The sequence below is a fragment of the Odocoileus virginianus genome, chromosome 6, assembly GCF_023699985.2.
Source record: "Odocoileus virginianus isolate 20LAN1187 ecotype Illinois chromosome 6, Ovbor_1.2, whole genome shotgun sequence".
NCBI lineage: Eukaryota > Metazoa > Chordata > Mammalia > Artiodactyla > Cervidae > Odocoileus > Odocoileus virginianus.
The window spans coordinates 57482508-57503741 of record NC_069679.1 but is presented as its reverse complement, the minus strand read 5'-3'; the positions used below and the strand labels follow the sequence as shown (position 1 = coordinate 57503741).

The window sequence follows — 21234 nt, the reverse complement described above, 5'->3', positions numbered from 1 at the left end:
GGAGACCCTGGTTCAATCCCTCGGTCGGGAAGATCTCCTGGAGAAGGAAATGGCAACCCACTCCAGCACTCTTGCCTGGAAAATCCCATGGATGGAGGAGCCTGGCGGGCTACAGTCCATGGGGCTGCAGAGAGTCGGATGTGAATGAGTGACTTCACTTTCTTTTTTTTTCTCTCATGAAACTAAAGCAGTTGGTGCTGGAGGTGGTGAGATGGGTGCTCAGAAAGTCAAGCAAAGCTTTGTTTCTCTGCTCATTTTCCACAGTAATTCAGGCTTTTTTCAAGTCAGGCCTAGTTTCAGCGCTTGCTTCTGCTTCCTTCTTTCTTTCATCCTCTCTCTGACTCTGCCCCCGTCTGTTAAAATGATCACTCTTGATTTTTCTTCAGCTTATTTCTCTGATAACTGTACTTACTACTTGTGATATTTAAAGATGTTTAGCAAGTCAGCCTGGAGGAGATTTCTTTCAATTATATGACAAAACCCAATTTAAACTTTTGATTTATTGGAATTGCTGAATTCAAAATACTGTTGGGCATCTTGCAGCAATTTTAAAGAGTATGCTTTATAGATGGCTAATCTGTTCGTCAAATTATTGCTTTGTACCATTTCTCAAAAGTTTTCCTATTCTTTTAAAAATTTTTTTAAAATTTCTTTTTGTTTTTATTTTTGGCTATGCTGCTGTGCACAGGCTTTCTCTAGTTGCTGCGAGAAGGGCTCTTTTTTCCTTGCAGTGCATGGGCTTCTCATTGGGATGGCTTCTCTCACTGCAGAGCACAGACAGTAGGCTGATGGGCTTCAGTAGTTGCAGCTCACAGGCTCTAGAGCATGGGCTCAGTAGCTGTGGGGCATGGGCTTAGCTGCTCCACAGCATGTGGGATCTTCCCGGACTAGGGATCGAACCTATGTCCACTGTGTTGGCAGGTGGATTCCTAACCCCTAGACCACCAGAGAAGTCCCATATTCCTTCTTGTAAGTGATTGTTAAGAATGCTTACTCACCTAGAGATTAGCATAAAAAAGTCATAAACCTGAACCAAAGAGGTCGAGTTGATGGTGAAGACTTTCCATCAGACTTTCCATCTTAGCCGGGCTTCTCTCGGTTCCACTTTGAACCATAAGTAACACACTGTTTGTATATATGGGTGTGTGTGTGTGTAAGAGAGAGTATGTGTGTGTGAGAGTGTGTATGTATATTTTGTATACAGATATATACACAGTGCATGCTTGTTGGGGTGTCAAATCAAAGCACCCTCTAAAAATTCTCTACTAAGGGCTGGAACAATTCTGAGCACAGGGGGGGAATTCTAAGGAAACCTAATTAAAAATCTTTGCCTAAACAGATATTGATTTTTCATGTAGAGTATTTATCACAGAAATTTAGATTTCTTTAAAAAAAAAAAAGGTACTTTAAAGTAAAACATTCTGAGTCAATTTCTTCCTCATTATAAATTCTAGGTGATGAGATTACGATTGTGATTACACAATATTAGGAAGAAATGATTGATCTGGGGACTAATGCACATGAATTTCATGGCGGCTCCACCTGCCAGTAGGGGTCTGAGCATCTTCACAAACCCATTCTTCTTGCACATGCTTTCCAATAGCCCCTATGGATGCCTGCCCAGGCAGCCGCAAGCTTCCGGTAGGGGTTGCTGTTGTCTAATACAAGACCTATTGTTCTCAATAGAATTTGGTTATCTCTTCAGATCATTGCTCACCTTTGCCCTTTCCCAGGATTTAATCTGTTTAAATTGATATTGGTTATTTGCTCTTGAGTTTACTGTGAATTTAATCTTATATTACTGTTTAATACATTAAAGTGGTATTTTGGTCACTGCCACTGCACTGATTAGCATTAATTTTCTCCAGAATGTGTTCTGAATATCAGTGAGCTTGTTCAGGAGAAGGAATGATAATTTTATTGTTTTTAAAACAGTGAAGTATTTGATTACTTTATAGAATGCATAAAGTGAATTTTGATGAGATCAGTTCTAGAATCAAACTAAGACTTTCAGAGGAATGGAAACACTGGTCTTAACATACAGGTTTTGCCTTTAAATTTTTATTTCCCTGCTACTAGAGATGCATTATATTTGCATTTTTGAGCCTGAATAATTTTAATTCCATTTTTATTATACAAACCCAAGAGGAACATTTACTTTGTTTTCACTGATTAGTTATACAATTATTCTTTTCAGATACTACGTGAACCATGAACCATAATATTATATTCCTTGCTAATACATTTTGGCAAAAGTATTTACATGAAAACACAATACATAAATGTAATGACTTTCTCAAATGAGCACACTGTTGCCATGAAGCAATCACCTCTATTTTAATACAAGTAAAATTCATTAAATTTTTCTCAATTAGCAAAGCGACTTTTCCAAATGAACTAGTGAAGGAAAAACATTGCCTGTTTTATCCTAACCCAGCTGATTTGCCTTTTATTACCAGATGCCTATTTCAAGAGGAGAAAAAAAAAAAAGTCTTTAATTTTAATAAACTTGATGCAATGCTGACTCCTAGGGGATTAAGTATGGCTCTGATATACTTAGTTTCTTTTTGGTTAGTTTCAAAGTAAAAGTTAGATTCAAAAGCAAAAGCCTTTGAAGCCAAGATCCTACCTTCAAGGCTCTCTAATGTTGAAAAGAGGAACTTTGAGACCCAAGGGAACAAATCCTTTGAATTGCAAAACTTAAACAAAAGAATATTTTTTCCCCTTTCATTAAAATGTTTAAATCCCATCATAAGTCTAATAACCAGATTATGTCATTTGACACAGACAGTTGAGTTGAGCCTTGTATCTATAAGTACAAATGTAGTTGTTTGGAAAAAAATATAATTAACTTTGCATTCACATTTACATAGTATAGGTTTCAGACTAATTTAACTGCCCCTTTCTGAAGTAATTTTTTTAGTTGTAGTGTTGGTTATTCATTTTATGTGTAGGGTAAAAACACCTTTTTTTCACCCTTAAGATAAGTTGGAAAAAATGACACTACCTATGCACACACTGAATAACTCAGAGTATGGGATTTATGAAATCTGTTAGCTATTCCTAATAAAAATGCAAAGACTAAGGATGTTAACTATCTTAAATATTTGTGGGCCTCCTGCTCTTAAAATACTTAATATCACTGGATCTAATTCTTGGAATACCTGTTTAGCATTCTTCAGATGGATTGCAAAATGTTAGTTAAGTAATATTTCTAAGGGTACAAGGTTAAGACTGAAAATTCCAATTTCTAGTACTGTTTCTCTAAGATAAGGGACAACTAATACAGTCTTCGTCTTGTAAGAAGCTAGAGTCAGATGTTAAAGTAAAGTTTACATTAATCCTGAGGAAAATTATCAGTATCTTCCTCTTTCCCTGGTATTCAAATAGCTCTTAAGTTGACAGTGGGGTGGAGCACAGCAATAAATTAGGGGTACGTGACATTCTCTAGTAAAAGGAACCAGGTTCCTTGGGAAAATGGCTAATTATAGGACTGAGGCAAAAAAATATTCAAGATGAACCAGGAATATCCTGTAGTGCCAGCTAGTGAGGAAGTGCTCAAAAAACAAAAAGAAAGAAACAAAAAAAATGAGGCAAGTTAAAGAGAAATAAAAGCCAACCTGGAAAAACTTACTATCAGACAAACCTGGAACAATGTGGGCAGCCAAATAAATAAGGTAGTATTAGATGTATGACCCACAGTGTAAAACAGTCATAAATTCACAATTGAACAATGAAATACAAAAAATGAAATGCTAAAATATTACTATGAAATAGCACGATTAAAAACTTTTAAACATTACTAGGCAGTTAAAAATCTTTTTGAAATACTGTTCAAAGAAAATATATTTGTGAACCAAATTGAGTTGCAGTCTTCTATTTGCTTTGGGTTCATTTTTCAAGATTATATAGGATCATTCAAAATTTTCATGGCAACTGTAAACCTGAGTGAGTCACTCAGTCTTGTCCATCTCTTTGCAACCCCATGGACGATACAGGAATTCTCCAGGCCAGAATACTGGAGTGGGCAGCCGTTCCCTTCTCCAGGGGATCTTCCCAACCCAGGGATTGAACCCAGGTCTCCCACATTGTGGGCGGATTCTTTACCAGCTGAGCCATCAGGGTAACCCTGAAATTTGATGTTAATCTTTGGGGAATAGTAAGCTTGTTAAGATGTGAAAAAAGAAGATAAGAAAAATGGACTTAAAATCCTGTACACTCCTTGCCAAGGAGCTACACTATTTTCTCATATAGATTTGACCCCATTCCTCAAAAACCAACCTGCTTTTCCAAGGTCCTTCTGATCAAAATGGATCCTATAGTAGTATCTAGCCTCATAAAGGAATGGAGAAAGTCCCTCACCTTTGATAGGAAAAGACTGACAAGATACATTGTTAGGTGAAATGCAAAGTAGAGAACAATATCTAATATAATACTTTTTGTGTTAAAATAGAGAAAAACAGAGATATATTTTACAGTTGCTTGTATAAGCATGAAGTAAATCTGTAAGGTTACATAAAAAATTAAGAACAACTGTGAACGTATAGAGTGGAAACTGGGCAGATGGGACAGTCTGAAAAGGAGGCTTTTGTTATATATGTATATATATATGTATATATATATATATATATATATATACACCTTTTTCTTCAGGTAGACTATCACCTTTCTGACAAATGAAATTTAAAATATATTCTATTTGAATCACAAATCCATATTCTACTAACTTAAGTTTAAAAAAAATGTGTTTTGTCGGTTCACGTCCTGGAAGAGTCCAAGGACAAGGGTAAGACATGGCTGGAGGAATCAGAACTTTCTTGTTTTTGTTCTCTTTCAGTTCTCAGCTCCTGGGTGTTGGCTGTATTCTCGCTTGCAATAGATGTCTGACCCTCAAGGTTAACGAAAAATGGCCACAAGATGCATGAGTCATAGGCTTGTATTATTCTGAGAGCTTGCCAAAGAGGAAGAGAAAACATCTTACCTTCTCTGACAGAAAAGTCTAGAACATCTTGGTTACATATCCTTCTTGATCCCTGAACTGGTCCTTGTGGTCAGGATATAGAATACTCCAACTGCCCAGGCCCAGGTCACATGGGAAGGTGAGGATGCTCTCATTTGCACCACATAGGAAGGGGAGGAATATTCACCAATGTTGTGATAATGGGCAAAGCCAGAGTGTGTGTGTGCTCAGTTGTGTCTGATTGCAAAGGATTTTGCAATCCTTTGGACTGAAGCCTGCCAGGTGCCTCTGTCCTTGGGATTTTTCAAGCAAGAATACTGGAGCCATTTCCTTCTCCAGGAGATCTTCCTGACCCAGGATTCGAATTACGTCTCCTGTGTCTTCTGCATTGCAGGTAAATTCTTTACTAAAGAGCCAGATATGCTTAGCACCAAAATAAATCCAAATCCCTGTGGCTCAAGCCTTCCTATCTAGACTTACGGCAGAACTTAGGGATCCGCAAGATGCTAGGGACTTGGAAAATGACAATCATATAAAAGTTTGCTCTCCGTTTCTGCAGGTTATGAACTTTAAACTGTAACATGATATCCTTCTCTAAGACCCTACATGATTAAAGGTGCTCTAACAAAACTAGAAAACACAACAGGTCCCTTCCCCTCACTCATTGTTGATTAATTCCTGATATAAATAGTTTTCCAAGTCCAAACTTAAATGATGAGACAAAGGAAGATGTTTGCCAAAGGAAGGAGTAATGCAAGAAGCTCTGACTACATAACTGCTGAATTAATCTTCATAACTGCCATAATTTTAGAGAATAAAAAACTCAGCTAAGCTCATTAAGAAATCATCTAACCTGATGATTGATGACAAAAGGGTGGGTGTTCAGTGAGTGAGTCACCTGACTCATGCATCTTGCAGCTTTTGCAGCTCATTAGGAGAGTTCATTGCTTTCAGAGAGAAAGCTGCTACACTCAAAAATAGCTACACACTCTGCATTGTGAGAGGAAGCAGGGTAAACTAAGCCTCTTGAAGTCCTTTAAATGTCAGTTTGCTCATCTGTAAAATGGAGATTAGTTTGTTTTGCAAAGCTATTGGGGGTTGTATTTGTGCCCTATTGCTGCTATAACAAATTACTACAAACTTAGTGGCTTAAAACAACAAAAACTTATTATCTACAGTTCTGTTAGTCAGAGTTCAAAATGAGTCAACAGGGCTGTATTCTTTCTGGAGTCTCTAGAGGAGTAATCCATTTTCCTGCTTTTTCTAGCTTCTACAGGCTACCCACATTCCTTAGCTCATGGCTACATCCCTCTAGCTTCTGCTTCTGTGCTCATATTTTCTTTCTGATGCTGACCCTCCTGCCTCCCTCTTACAATGATCCTTGTGATTACAGTGGCCCACTGGATAATCCAGGATAATCTTCCCGTATGATGATCCTTAACTCAATCACATCTGTAAGTTCCCTTTTGCCATATAAGGCTTCTCTGGTGGCTCAGATGGTAAATAAAGAATCTGCCTGCAATGCAGGAGACCCAGATTCAGTTCCTGGGTCAAGAAGATCCCCTGGAGAAGGGAACAACTACCCACTCCAGGATTCTTGCCTAGAGAATTCCATGGACAGAGGGGCCTAGCAGACTACTGTCAATAGGATTGAAAAGAGTCAGACACGACTGAGCGACTAACACTTCTTTCACTTTTGTCATAGAAGGTAACACACTACAGAATTCAGGGATTAGAATAAAGACATCTTTGGAGGTAACCATTCTGCCTGCTATAGCTATATAGAATGAGACAATATCTGTGATGATTCTTAGCACTGTGTTTCCACATAACAGATATTTGACCAATGCCTATTGGCAGTTTGTAAATTTTAATAATTCAGGTATTTGACTATGTATTCTGTCCAGCAATAAATTCTTAGATGTTCGGTATCTTTGTAGAGGCAGAATACACAATGCTATGTTCTCATGGACCCCAACATAATTTTATACATTTATGAGTGCTGTGTACTGACCTTAGAAAATACTTTCTATTCAAAAGTAAAGGGCAGTCCTTGAATGGAACTATTTTAAACAGCAAATGGTAAACATGCAAGCTCTCTTTAGTTACTCTTTAAGGAAGACCAAGTGCAGCACACAAATTGTGGAGAATGTTGGGAGAATACTCAATGTCCTGAAGAATGCTACAGCTTGTAAAAAATAGTCAAAAGGCTATTTCATCAAAGTATGTTGTAAGAGATCACAATGTAGCAATACAGAGTTGGTGCCTCAGCAGAACTCCTCATTTGTATTTGGGTCAAGTTCCCAAGGCATTTTGGCATCCCTCTTTTGGGGAGGGTGCTGCTGGCCCCAGACTAGTGCAGTGCACTACTGAATCGGGGTGGGTGGGTGCATGCTAAGTCACTTCAGTTGTGTCTGACTCTTTGCAACCCCACCAGGCTCCTCTGTCCATGGGATTCTCCAGGCAAGAATACTGTATTGGGTTCGAGGTTGCTAAATGTTGAGTTTTTCTCCAGGTGCATGATGCACCAAGGACTTTAGTGACCAAACAAAACTCCCCATCACTTTGAAGAAGGTAGGCAGTAGCCTTCAGGAACCTCTCCAAAAGACTAATGAAGCTTAGTCACATATCTAAAAAGAAGTAAAGTGAGCTCTCCACTAATTTTAGTAAAAAAAAAAAAAAAAAAACCACCCGTGACATCCAGAGGAGCCAATCTTTGCAGTAATGAAGTTTATATTTGGTATGATGGACCATCCCTAGCATGTGCTCTTTCTGGTTAATAATAGTCTTTGTTTAGCAGTCACTTTCCTAGAAGGGAATACTAATGTAATACAGTTTTCTGCTGCTGGCTAGGACCTATTATCAATAGGTCATAAATAAACTACCACCACATAGGAAAGACAATATGATTATATATACTCCTACTACCCCCAATTACAGTTAAGAGCAACAATTATAAGGTTGTACTCCTACAGCTTCCCTAGGGAGAAAATGGGAGGAAAATGTTCCATTAGCTTAATGAAGAGAGCACAGCAGAAGCACAGTCAAATTTTCTCACTATTAGCACCTGTGGTGCTCCGCGAGGGACGCTGGAGATGCAGGGTAACAATTAAACTTTCTGACAATTAGCCCCGACAAAGTGCATTCCCTGAACCCAAAGGAGATATTTAAAGAATCATATTTACATTTTTCTTACCTCTTGCCTATGAAATCTGAGTGAGTCATTTTGCTTGTGGAAACAGAGGGAGTCAGGATGAAAGTTTAGTTCAGAGATGACTACCAAGTATTATTGGCAGGCTTGCTGGAGAATGCACATCAACTGAAAGGTGTCCTTTGTAAAACGGAAGGTTAGGAGAGATCAGAGCAGGGAAACATTCATTCACACCAACCCAAATTAGAGGAAAGATGGATTGATTCACTGTGAATAATTTAGCTCTCTTGTTATCCCTGCTAAGAAGACCATAAGGGTGGGGGTGGGGGAGGGATGCGACATGAGGTCTTTGATTACAACTGCCAAAGAAATCAGATCTGCCTCCTGGAAGGCATTGTATGAGAGAGAGAGTTCTTCCGAGACTGGCTGCCCTATGCTCTGACTCTGGTCCACACTTAACCTCACCAGTTTCCCTGTTCTGCAAGATGGAACTACCAAACCCCATAGGTTATTGGGAGGATTAAAAGAGAAAATGCCTAGGAATTAATCAATAGTAACTGCTTAACAGAGGTTTCCCTGATAGCTCAGTTGGTAAAGAATCTGCCTGCAATGCAGGAGACCGGGGTTTGATTCCTGGGTCAGGAAGGTCCCCTAGAGAAGGGATAGGCTACCCACTCCAGTATTCTTGGGCTTCCCTTGTGACTCAGCTGGTAAAGAATCCCGCTGCAATGCGGGAGACCTGGGTTTAATCCCTGGGTTGAGAAGATCCCCAGGGGAATGGAAAGGCTACCCACTCCAGTTTGTGGCCTGGAGAATTCCATGGACTGTATAGTACATGGGGTCTCAAAGAGCTGGATACGACTGAGCGATTTTCACTTTCTTTCAAGTGCTTAACAAATGTTATTTGTTATCATCTATGTTCAAAATCTGGAGAAGGAAATGGCAACCCTCTCCAGTATTCTTGCCTGGAGAATCCCATGGACAGAGGAACCTGGCAGGGTACGGTCTGTGGGGTCGCAAGAGTCAGATACGACTTAGCGACTAAACTACTACTACTAAAATTCACATTGGAGAAGGAAATGGCAACCCACTCCAATGTTTCTGCCTGGAGAATTCCATGGACTGGGGAGCCTGGTGGACTGCAGTCCATGGGGTCACAGAGAGTTGGATATGACTGAGTGACTAACACACACACACACACACACACATGTTCAGAATCAGCCTAAACATTATGCATTTGGGTACGGTAAGAGTAAATATTTGTGTGGTAATGAATACTGAAAATTTCCTACTAGAGACCAAAATTTAAACATAACTTGGGTGGTAGACCGTGAACAGTTCACTTGGTTTCATCTCAATTTAAGGAGAATAAAATGATATTTTTGCAATCTGGAGTTGTGACTGAACTGCTCTTTAAGCTATTCATAAAAATATGAATGTCTTCAGTTGTGTCCGACTCTTTGCAACCCCACGTACCTCTCTGTCCATGGAATTTTCCAGGCAAGAACATGGGTGTGGGTTTCCATTTCCTGCTCCATGGGATCTTCCAGACCCAGGGATCGAACCTGTGTCTCCTGCATTGGCAGGTGGATTCTTTACCACTGTGCCACCTGGGAAGCCCCCAAAGACATGGATAAATAGAGGCAAATAATGCCTCCCCCCCACGAAACCTGATTATTCAGAGTACAAGGGATTTTTGCATGGTCCACCCCCTCTACCCAAAGAAGCAGAATACTGACCTTGATCACACCGGTCCACAGCTGCTGTGCTTCTTACTGCCCCACAGAGTCGCTGTTGAAAAATATCCACACATCTGCAAAGAGGCATCTCTGAGTAGGACAAAGCCCATCTTAGATGAAGGCTAACTCCTCTTCTTTGAAGCTGGCTTTGATCAGGATATGCCTATTTCTGATTTACACCCTGAGTCCTGCAGTGTACTAGTCAGCCTCAGCAACTCTGGGTCAGGACTGGTTCAACCCATGACCCTTTCTCCCCACCCTTCCCTGGATTTGAGACATCCAGGAATTGGGCAACTTCTCAGTTTAAACCCTTGAAATACCCTCAGAGTGGCCTCCTGGATTACAAATTTCCAAACTCTGACTTTCAATAATAGTTATTGAGAAAAAGTTGAAAAGAAATAGGGTGAGTCCTGTAGCAGACTGTACCTTATTGAAGAATAATATTGCCTAGGACGGTGTTTCAAGCATTACTATCCTTAGTGTCTGTGGACCTTGCTCCTATTTCAGAAGTTAGTTTGTGGCTGCAATTAGGCTTAAGGTGTTTGGTGACGTTATCACAATTGTTTTCAAATCATTTAGTTTGTATCAAGGTACTGAGTTTGAGAAAAAGTACTTCTCAATGACACCTTGAGCAGCCCTTGTGACCAGCGTGATGACTTCCTTTCCTGAATCGTGTGGCTGCTACTTTTCACGATACTTGCTGCTCTTTTCCCAATTACCAGAAGCTCACTCTTGTCCCTGCCACGAGCACCCTCAGTTTCTGTGGCCATTGTGCATTATGTTGTAAGCATTATAGCCCTGGACCTCTGCACCCTTCTTCCTTCCCCCCCTTTTTTTTAAAAAAAAAATTATTTATTTTAATTAATTTCTTTGAATGCACTGGGTCTTAGCTGCAGCACTCAGGGATCTTTGATCTTCATTGGGGCATCTTTAGTTGCGGCATGTGAACTCTAAGTTGCAGCATGAAGGATATAGGCCCCTGACCAGGGCTTGAACCCAGGCCCTCTGCAATGGGAGTGCAAAGTCTTAGCCACTAGACCACCAGAGAAGTCCTCCTACCCCCTTGTTTTAATTTCGAAGAATTTATCGCTACTAACAGACTCCATGTTTTACCTATTGTTATGACTTAGCTAACATTTGTTAAGCAGGGGGCCATGAGGGGCTCAGTGAAAACCACCAGTGAAATAGAGAAGCTTATTACTCACAGGTCCTGGGGAAGGAACATGACCCACGGGGAGGGTCCATGAGAAGTCGAGTCAGGGTGTGGGCAGAGAGAGTGTGGCAGGACCCAGGGCGCGTCTTAATAAGGTCCTCAGGTGGGCTGCTTTGACACTCTCAGGTGAAGGCTGAATTAGTCAGTTCAAACCAAAAACTTGCTGTGGTTATTGTTGAGTTGAAATAGACTACATTAAAGTTTTAAATGAGCACATTTTGATAACCTATCTTTTAATAAACATTGTACCCTGCATGTAAATTAATTTGGACAACTCTTGATTACACTGTTGGCCCCACATGTGGAGCTGGCTGCAGCCATTCCTTTTCCAGAGTAATAACAACTGAGGATTGCTGAAGCTGCCTTCAAAAGCAGTTCTCTGTCTAAGCTTTGCAGCACTACATAATCCTGTGTTTAAGCAGTAATTTTTTTTTTTAAGCAGTAATTTTTTTGAAATTAATAGGTTTGCACAGTGACTGGAAAGATGAAGAAATAGAACCTGAGTTGCTTCGATTCAGTCTTTCTGGGCAGCTTCTATTACAATAGTAGGACAGCATGCTAACTCTGAGGACTGGTATCATGTTTGAGAAGTGTAAATTTTGTTTCACACATCAAATCTTTTACTAATTAGAATAATATTTTCATGTTAATATTTGTTTTAAAATAAGAATACTGAGATAATAGAATGTTACCTCAGTGGTAAGATTTAGTTGTCTCAACTGTACCTTTTTAAATATAAAATTAATAAATATTAATTAATTAATTAATATTAAATTAAAATTCACTTATCAATTACTGTAATGTTATTATTTGTGTATCAGACTGATAAGTAGGTATAAATTCGACCCCCTTTAAAAATACATTAATGAAATTTAAAAGTAAGGACATTTTAATCTATTCTGTAATAAATGTTTCATTTTGTATTTTTATGATTATTATTATATACATGGCATATAGATACATATATGAGATACACACATATGTACATATATATTCAATTTTTACTATCTGCACCCCTTTTTTGGCCATCATTCTTCTCCCTTTGATCTTGCAGAAAATAATTTTGTCATTTGGTAGTGAGAAGTGTTAAAAAATGATCCACTCCATATATTAAATATTCCAGATATGCCACAAATATTCACACCTGACATTACACTGAGATCTTCTACTGGCATCTCTAGTAACAAATAGTAACTTTGCAAATAATACTTTGTCCTTTGGTTAATTTTTCTAGTGATTACTAAGCCAATGGGCTATATAACAATTTGAGTTCCATTTTTAACCCCATCAAAAGATAAGAACTCTTATTATTGTAATTACTTTGTCTTTACTGGTTAAATTAACATTCAGCTATTGGGGGTTGCTGTGCAATATACGATATGATTTTACCTACTGTGTGTTCAAAGTAGTCTTGTCACAGTAACAGCATGCTAGCTTGAAAAGCCTTATAGCAAATAGGTAAATACACGTCTTTTGTGAATTAAAAGGGAGTAATTATGTCAGCCTTCCTGCATTTGTGGGTGAATAGCTAAAAATAATTGAAGTAAAAGTGTCAGGAAATATTTAACCTTAAATACAAGTAGTCAAAAGCTTGTCATAAAAAATGAGAATGACCTATCAAACATAATTTTTTAGTTTCTCTTGATAGAGTAGCCACATTAGAATATGAAAACACATGCACAAATACTCTTTTTTTATTTTTCTTTCATTTTAAGCAGTCCCAGTCCCTTACACTACAGATACAATTGCTGTAATTTTCCTGTCAAAATAGGACTTTGCTATGAAAGACCCCCAAATTATTATTTTTATTTTAAAAATTTATCTTTATGCTTTATACAAACAGAACCCAAGTAAATCCTGATACTGAAAATATTTTGGCTTGCTAGAAGTAGACAGGATTACGCTGTACAGGGTGTGCTTATTATCGAGACTCGTTTAAAAACAAACACACTAGATTTTGCAATTGAGCTTCAAAGTAGTCTTTGGTTAACTACACACTTACTCCATGATTCTGTCTTTGTGCCAGATTTTCCTGAGAATTCCTTTTATTTTTTCATGAATAGCCTTTAAACCGTGTGGCATATTCTCCCAAATATTTGATTTCTTAAATTTAAGCCCCATGACTATAAGATGATTGATTAAGCCAGATAAAATGGTTTTTGTATTTAATACAAAGCAACAATCATAAGGTCCATTTTCCGTCTGCAGCTTTTAAATTAGCTTTGAAGGCTTTTGCAAAGAAATTCCTCCAAATATTTTTCTCTTTCTGATAGCTTCACTAGAATCACCTATAGAGAAGACTAATCTAAAAGACAACATGTATATATTTGAATACTTGGAACTGGTGTGTTATTGATGATGCAAGTCCCATTTTTAAAAGATAGCCAAATGGATTCGAATGGCTTTTGATGTAAAACAATGACAGGTGACATAACTAAGTTAGCTGTCTTTGAGAAAGTGAAATACTTCATGTTAGAATTCACTAGGAAACTGTCTGACATAATCAGTTTCAGAATCACATTAAATTTTCTCCAATCCTTTTCTCTTAAATTTTGCCAGGAACATTATCAGTGGTGGATCAATGACACCCTTTTGCATATAGAATTATTCTCAGCCTCATTCCAAAAATGATTTGAAGAAATTAAAAGTAAAGGATATAACAGTATATTAGTAAAGACCAATATAAAGGCTAGGGTAGTACAATATGATATAGTAGGATAAAATGATAGAGAAATTGAGGCAAAGGGAAAGTAAAGTTAGAATAGTAAAACGATTCAATACAAAGATGACAAAAATAAATATGAAAAATTCTGCACATCTTTAAAATAAGATCAAGATTTCAGCTCTCAGTTTCCTAGTTACCAGAGAGGAAAATGATCTGTTACAGGAACAATAATATATATGTGTGTGTATGAATTCATTCTCTCACTCCCCACTTCCTCCTCTCCCTGACCCCATGTGTTTGTGTGTGTTTAAGAAGAAGCAGTGGGGTTGGTTATCTAACTACATGGAAATCTAAAGCTAACTTTGCTATTAACACAAACTTTAAATTTCTCCGTCCTATAGTAAATGTGGGAATTTAATATTTTACTTTTTCCTATTGTGCTATCACATTACAAAAAAAAAAATACTTGGGTTATAAATAATAGTGACCTACTTCCAGTTCCTAAGTCTTTGGTAACACGGTATCTTTATTGGAGGGAGAGTCAAAGGAATGTATGCCATCACCTATGTACCATTCACTTTATACGAGCTATGTCATTTTATTGATTTACAATTTTTATGAAGATTCCTATTTCACAAATGAGGATGCTGGGGCCAAGGTTTCCTTAAAAAAGAGATGGCTTTTGAACTGTGTCTGCCTAACCTGAAAGTCACACTATATACTCCACTGACCACGCTGTTTACTAACCCCTCCAAGGGCTTTCCTAGGAAACTATGCTGATGGCTCAGATGGTAAAGAATCTGCCTGCAATGCAGGATACCTGGGTTCAATCCCTGGGTTGGGAAGATCCCCTGGAGAAGGGAATAGCTACCCACTGGTGGCTCAGATGGTAAAGAATCCACCTACAATGCAGGATACCTGGGTTCGATCCCTGGGTTGGGAAGATCCCCTGGAGGAAGGCATGGCAACCCACTTCAATATTCTTGCCTGGAGAATCCCCATGGACAGAGGAGCCTGGTGGGCTCCAGTCCATTGGGTTGCAGAGTCGGACAGGACTGAGTAACTAAGAACACATACACACTAGTGTTCTTGCCTGGAGAATTCCATGGACAGAGTAGCCTGGTGGGCTACAGTTCAGGGGGTCGCAAAGAGACAGGACTGAACAACTAACACTTTCACTTTTTTTTTCATTCTCAGTAGCACAATGAAGAGTCCTAGTTTCAGATTCCCTGAGCATCCAATCTTTCATTTTCAACACCCCCCCACCCCAGATAACTTCTGTGCATTCATTTGAGTTTCAACCTTTCTGTCATTTAACACCTGAACTCTTATTTACACAATATTTTTCTTTATACATATTCATTTTAAATTTAGCTTTAAGGAAGACACTTTCTATTACCATTAAAAATGTAAAACCAGTATGTTTGCTAGAAATAAAAACACAGAGAAATAACTATTAAGAGATGTGAGTTTAGATGCCTCTAGGAAGCTCTCAGGAGAAAGCAATGGCAAACCACTCCAGTACTCTTGCCTGGAAAATCCCATGGATGGAGGAACTTGGTAGGCTGCAGTCCATGGGGTCGCAAAGAGTCAGACACGACTGAGCGACTTCACTTTCACTTTTCATTTTCATGCATTGGAGAAGGAAATGGCAAGCCACTCCAGTGTTCTTGCCTGGAGAATCCCAGGGACGGCGGAGCCTGGTGGGCTGCCGTCTATGGGGTCGCACGAGTCGGACACTGAAGTGACTTAGCAGCAGCAGCAGGAAGCTCTCAGGCACTGCTGGCAGAGAACCCAAAGGGTGGCCTCCTTGCAGGACTAGGGAGTTAGGAAGCTCCTCCCCCCTTGGCTGTGGGCAGTGGTCTTCAGCAGGACTTTCCTGGGGTTCACATCCAGGCCTGGAGGATGTTAACACATCACTCACTTTTCTACGTTCATACATCAAGAGAGCGTGGCATGGTGGTAGAGACTCAGGCCTAGGGAAGATGAAGGAGTATGCCCACTGGTATTAGAAATCTGCAGCTGCAACTCAGAGTACTTTATTCCTAAAGCTAATTTGGGCGAAGGGGCTAGTGCAATAACACAAAGCAAAATGTTACTATCCTGTGAGAAGAGAACAAATTATTTTCAACTCTTTTTAGCGTTACTAAGATGTAAGTGCCATGATCTAAAACTTCAGATTTCTAGGAAGCTAAATTTGACAATTTAAATGTTTCATTAAATCAATAAACCAATCAATCTGACATTTAAAAAAATTATTATACTGTCAAATAACTTTTCTACTTTTAGGAAAAAAATTTCAAGAAAATTTAAGAAATGACGTCTACATGTAGCAATTAGTTATGAATGGTACAGGCTGTATCTTGGACAACATAAAGAAAAGCCTTCCAGAAGTTAATTGAGCTCCATTAATATTTTGTGGGTTATTACTGCATTTGTTCAATGTTCCTGTGGATTAATTTTATTTTTGTTCAATCCCACTTTTGGCAGAATATGGCTGCTCAGTCATCTTTAATATGTGAATTTTGAGTAAATGTCTTTCCATGAATAATGATAAATTGTTAAACTTTAGCAAACTTAAACACTTACACCTACTCAGTTCTATAGCCATTTTATTAAATCCCAAATACCCATTCAAGCAATGGAGTAGGCATTCCTGCAATGTAATATACAGCTGAACATTTAAAACCAAGGGCAAATGGACAATACATAAAATTTTGATAGTCTGAAGGCATAACTATCTAATAACTAGTTGCATGAAAAGGCCATTTTAAATCTTTGACATGGAAGGGAATGAACACTAATTGAATACATATGTAATTAGAAATTTGCATCATTCAATGCTTACAGTAACCCTATGAAACTTGGATAAAAGTGAAGACCTCAGATGTTAATTTATCCAAGACTACCCAGCTTGTAAATGGCAGAGCCTGGGATTTGAAATCAGGCCCATATGACTGGAAAGACTGTATATTTCCTACCTTCTGCCTTTATGATAAATGGAAATTTTCAAAATAATCACTTGGAATTCTTGGATACAGGCAACTCTATTTCATCAGTACATGGGACTCACTGAAAGCTGTGGCTTTATGGGGTGAGGGGAATCATAGCATATCAGGTCATATTATACTGAACAAAATCAGGATCAACTCTGGTGAACAGTGGGGAGCTCTCAAAGCCATTGGAGAGTGAGCTCCAGAACAGAATTCCCAAGATGAGAGTGCCAAATGCTTTAGGGTTCACGAAGCATAATTGCAAAGAACGTGTCCTAGGATGGGCAGTAAATGCAGACCTCAGCTGTTGCTAGTTTAACAGGTTGAGCCAAAACTCTACAGAGTGTGTCTGAAGGGAAGTGTCACAGACAGCAATAAATCCTCCAAATAGCGTTAGAGATGACAATCACAGGGCAGAAATCACCTGTGCTGAACGTGGATGGAATCACAGTTTGCACAAAACCATAATCACTAGTCATCACTGATTTGTGTGAAGTGAGAGAACAACCTGCTTTACTTCATTTTTAACATTTCACTTAATGAATCAAGATTAAGCTTGTTTTGTGTTTCTAGTGGCACTTGGAATACAAAGATGTGAAGAGATGAATGTCATTGTCCTCAAGAAACTCAAAATATTAGCATGAGAGGTGGGGTACAATTTGCAAACTAGTATGTAAGAGCAGTGCTCTGGAGCCTGTAGTTTTCTTTTACTTATACACATATGCACATTCGTGTGTATATGTATGTGTATACACCCAAATGAAACATGGTTAAGAAAGTGTTCCATGGTAGTTCTGTGGGATGTGAACTAAAAAATTTAGCTTATCAATTGACTGAGTATGCTGTATATTAATGTATCAATAGATTATATAACAGTTCTTCACATGTATTTTCTGTATAGTCCTATTTATATTTATTTTCTTCATTGATAATGCAGATCTAAGTCTCATATGAACACATGTGAACATGCATTTAATTATTAGCAAGGAAGGAAGGCAGAAAGGGGAGACGGAGTGTGGAAGTGTATGTCTGTCTTTAGGAATGTTTTCACATGCCTGCATATTCAGGTGGAAATTAAATATAGTAATTGCTTTCCTTAGAAATTTATATCTATCTAAATATCCAAATATTGAACATTTGGAAGGAAAAAATATTCCCTTGTATGCACATGTACATACTTACTATATCAGACGCTCAGGTTTCTGGGGTGCTCTTTTCAGAGAACTAGACATCCAGGTTTATGACGTTGTCTCTGGGATGTCCTCTTTCCTTTGTATGCCTGGTGAACTTCAACCATCACACCTCTTTGGACAATTTCTGTACAATGTATAGTCTTCCATAGTACAGTGCTAATACATTGCAGGAGTTATGTACCATTCAAAATCAGGTACTATTTGTTGTCTTTTTGTCTAGTTCTGGAGTGGCATGTAATAGCACAGTACTAGTATTAGTTATGCATTTTCCTTGCCTAATGTCTCAATTTCAACCGGATTACTCAGCAGGTTTTATTTTACTTTTGGCCGTGCTAGGTCTTCGTTGCTGTGCATGGGCTTTCTCTAGTGGCGAGCAGGGGCTCCCCTCCACTGGCAGTGGCCTCTCTTGTAGATCCGGAGTAATAGGGCGTGCGGGCTCAATAGTTGTAGCACACGGGCTTAGTTGCTCTACGTCGTGTGGGATCTTCCCAGACCAGAGATTGCATTCGTGTCCCCTGCACTGGCAGGAGGATTCTTAACCACTAGACTAACAGGGAAGCCCACTCAGCAACTTTTTTTTTTTTGGTTTAGGCCTTTAACATTAAATTATAAAATTTAATGTTTATACAATGTGACATTAAATTCTCTATTTTAAGTATAAGGGAAATATGTTAATTATGGGCCTGAAGCCACTTATATTAAAAAGTCCTCTTGCTGCTACCAGTTAAGAAACCAGTTAAGAAAGCATTTACTAACCACTTCTGGTGATTTCTTTAGCAAAAGCAGAGCTAGAAGTTTGGCATTTGCTTTATTTTAGATTCAAAACTTTTTTTTTTAAAGATTATGGACAAAGATTGAAGTTCCATAGGATATTTTAAATATTTAGGATATTTTAAATATAAAATATTCAGTTTAACTCAAGTAATTTTAATCATTTCTAGACTTTAAAAAATATATGCTGCTCAGCAAATACCATAGGAAATGGTAAATAATAAAATATCTGACAAAGAGGTTCTCAAGAGCCTATAGCATGGTTTAATAATCTTTGCTAAGTATAACATAGATTTTCAGGCTGAAATACAGAAGACTGACAACTTGTTATCTTGATGAATCTAAGAAAATTATTCTTCAAAAATGAGTCAATCCATCAAATTACAGAATACTGAATTGTATTCCATAACATCTGCTAAGATACCAAGTAAAGTATGATACTTGGATCCCTATTAAATACTACACTTCTACTTCTAAAAGTGTTTCACATTGTTTATTTCCCATAAATGAAAGCTAAAATTTTGAATTTTTAATTATTGCTTTCCTCAATTTTACCAATACATATAATACTAAATTTTTAAATGTGAGATTGGCATTCCTGCTTTTCACTGACGTATTGTTTAATTCTCAACTTAGTCTTTATGAGGTAGTTCAAAAAAGCTCTTATAATTATCAAACTTTTTCTCCAATACACATATATCCAGTAACACTCACTTAAGTAATTTCATAACTGTTTTTATTCAAAAATTATTTTATTATGTCTCATGCATTGCAGAGTCTGGGAGGAAAGTTACATAAAGCATTTAGAAATAATTTGAATGTGTATTCCAGTAGATGAATTTTTTTTTAATAGGATACTTTTCCTAGTGACAAAAAAAATCTTTAAAAGAGAAAGTATTGATACTTATTATTTTTGATACTTGAATATTTTGAAGTAAGATGGCTCAGGAACATTTAAGTTAAATGTTACTTATTTTTCTAAAATGTACAAATGATTCATTTTTATTATCACTCATGCATTGTAATAGTCAGAGAATAGCAGGTTGCTCGAAGACGCAACATTCTTTGAACACTTCAATAAACAGAATGTAAACATTCACTTTAATAATGTTTCCTTTGTTAATGCAAAACCGAGTGCATTTTTTCCTTGCCTCTGGCTGAACCATGACTAGCTGAGTAGCAACAGCACAGTGCTGAAAGAATTTTTCAACAGCAATTTGCTTGTTCTAATTTACTTTTCAAGGTTGATGATCAGGATCATTATGTAGCTTGCAAAAGGATCTATTTCTATTAACTTGATCCAGTCACTCCTCTACTTCTCGTCATATTTAGTTTCCCTGGCAGTTTTAAGTGAATCAGAAGTGCCACCAGTGCTCCAGTTCTATAGTTTCATATAAAAAAAGAATTCCTATATCCTTTCGAAATAAATCTGTTGCACTTGTTGAGAAAGTATGGGTACTTTGAAATGAGTGACTCAGATATGAAACCTCTGCATTTTAAGTAAAAATACTCTTTCTAGTTAGTAGATCTATGCAACAATAACACCAAAGCATTATCTGTTCAATCTTAACTTTGTTTGAATAAGTAAATTCTAATTGGCCTTATGTTTTGAGCTTGAACCCAATCACCACTCACCAACAAGATTAAGAAATAAAACTTATGTAATTTAATAAATTTACATGATGCATATTTGAAAAGGCTTATTTCAATGTATAATATTCTAAAAATGTAATTGAAATAATCAAGTGTTTCTCCACATTTTCAATAAATTTCAAAATAGCTGAATATTTTCCCAATCTGCTTTCTGTAAGAGAATGTGTATTATTATAGTTCTAACATTTAAAGAGTTCCACCAAAAAAAAAAAAAAGCCAGCTAAGTGATTTGGAAAATTCAATGGTATTAACATGATATTCTTCACACTAAACTATAAAACTGACAAGCCCCCACCCCACCCCCTCAAAACCTCTTACTTCAATCACTGGCAAATTAACAAAGTTAACAATATGGATAAAATAGATCACATCAGGCTTTGGTTCTAAAAGGGAAAAACCACAGAGTTTAAAAATACAGTCACTGCGAATATTCTCACTGTTCTGATTTTGTAATAATTAGGGCAGGTCAAATGTTCACTATGTTAAGACCGTGCATGTGTTCCCAGATCTAGTTCTTTACCTAGGTCTGGTTTTATAAATGCTGGTGATAAACCAAGTCCAATTTATATGTTGCATCTTGTGTGAGAAATGTCTGTGACTCTAGGTATCTGATCAACCTTGAGAAATGGCAGCACAGCTAGTGTGATAACTTTTGAAGACAACCATTGCTAGTTTGATGATAACCAGTTACCATTAAATGAATTGAAAAATTATTGTGTTTTATTTTCTAGGTGATTCTGATATCATTAAAAGACTGGAACAAACTGGTGAAAAGTAAATCGTGTACAGTTTTTCTTTTTAATAAAACTGGTTGGAGCTTGTTTTGTTTTAAATTACAGTCATTGGTTATCTCTATAACCTGTAGAGGGCACTCAAGTCCCTTGAAAGAAAAAGTA

The 21234-nt window shown here is 37.6% G+C and overlaps 1 non-coding gene across 1 annotated transcript; it reads left to right on the top strand.

Annotated features, from left to right (window-relative positions):
• Positions 1-20759: 20759 nt before the first annotated feature.
• Positions 20760-20891, top strand: LOC139035779 (small nucleolar RNA SNORA72). The gene has a single exon (XR_011488492.1). It is a non-coding gene; the product is annotated as a small nucleolar RNA SNORA72 (small nucleolar RNA).
• Positions 20892-21234: the final 343 nt, after the last annotated feature.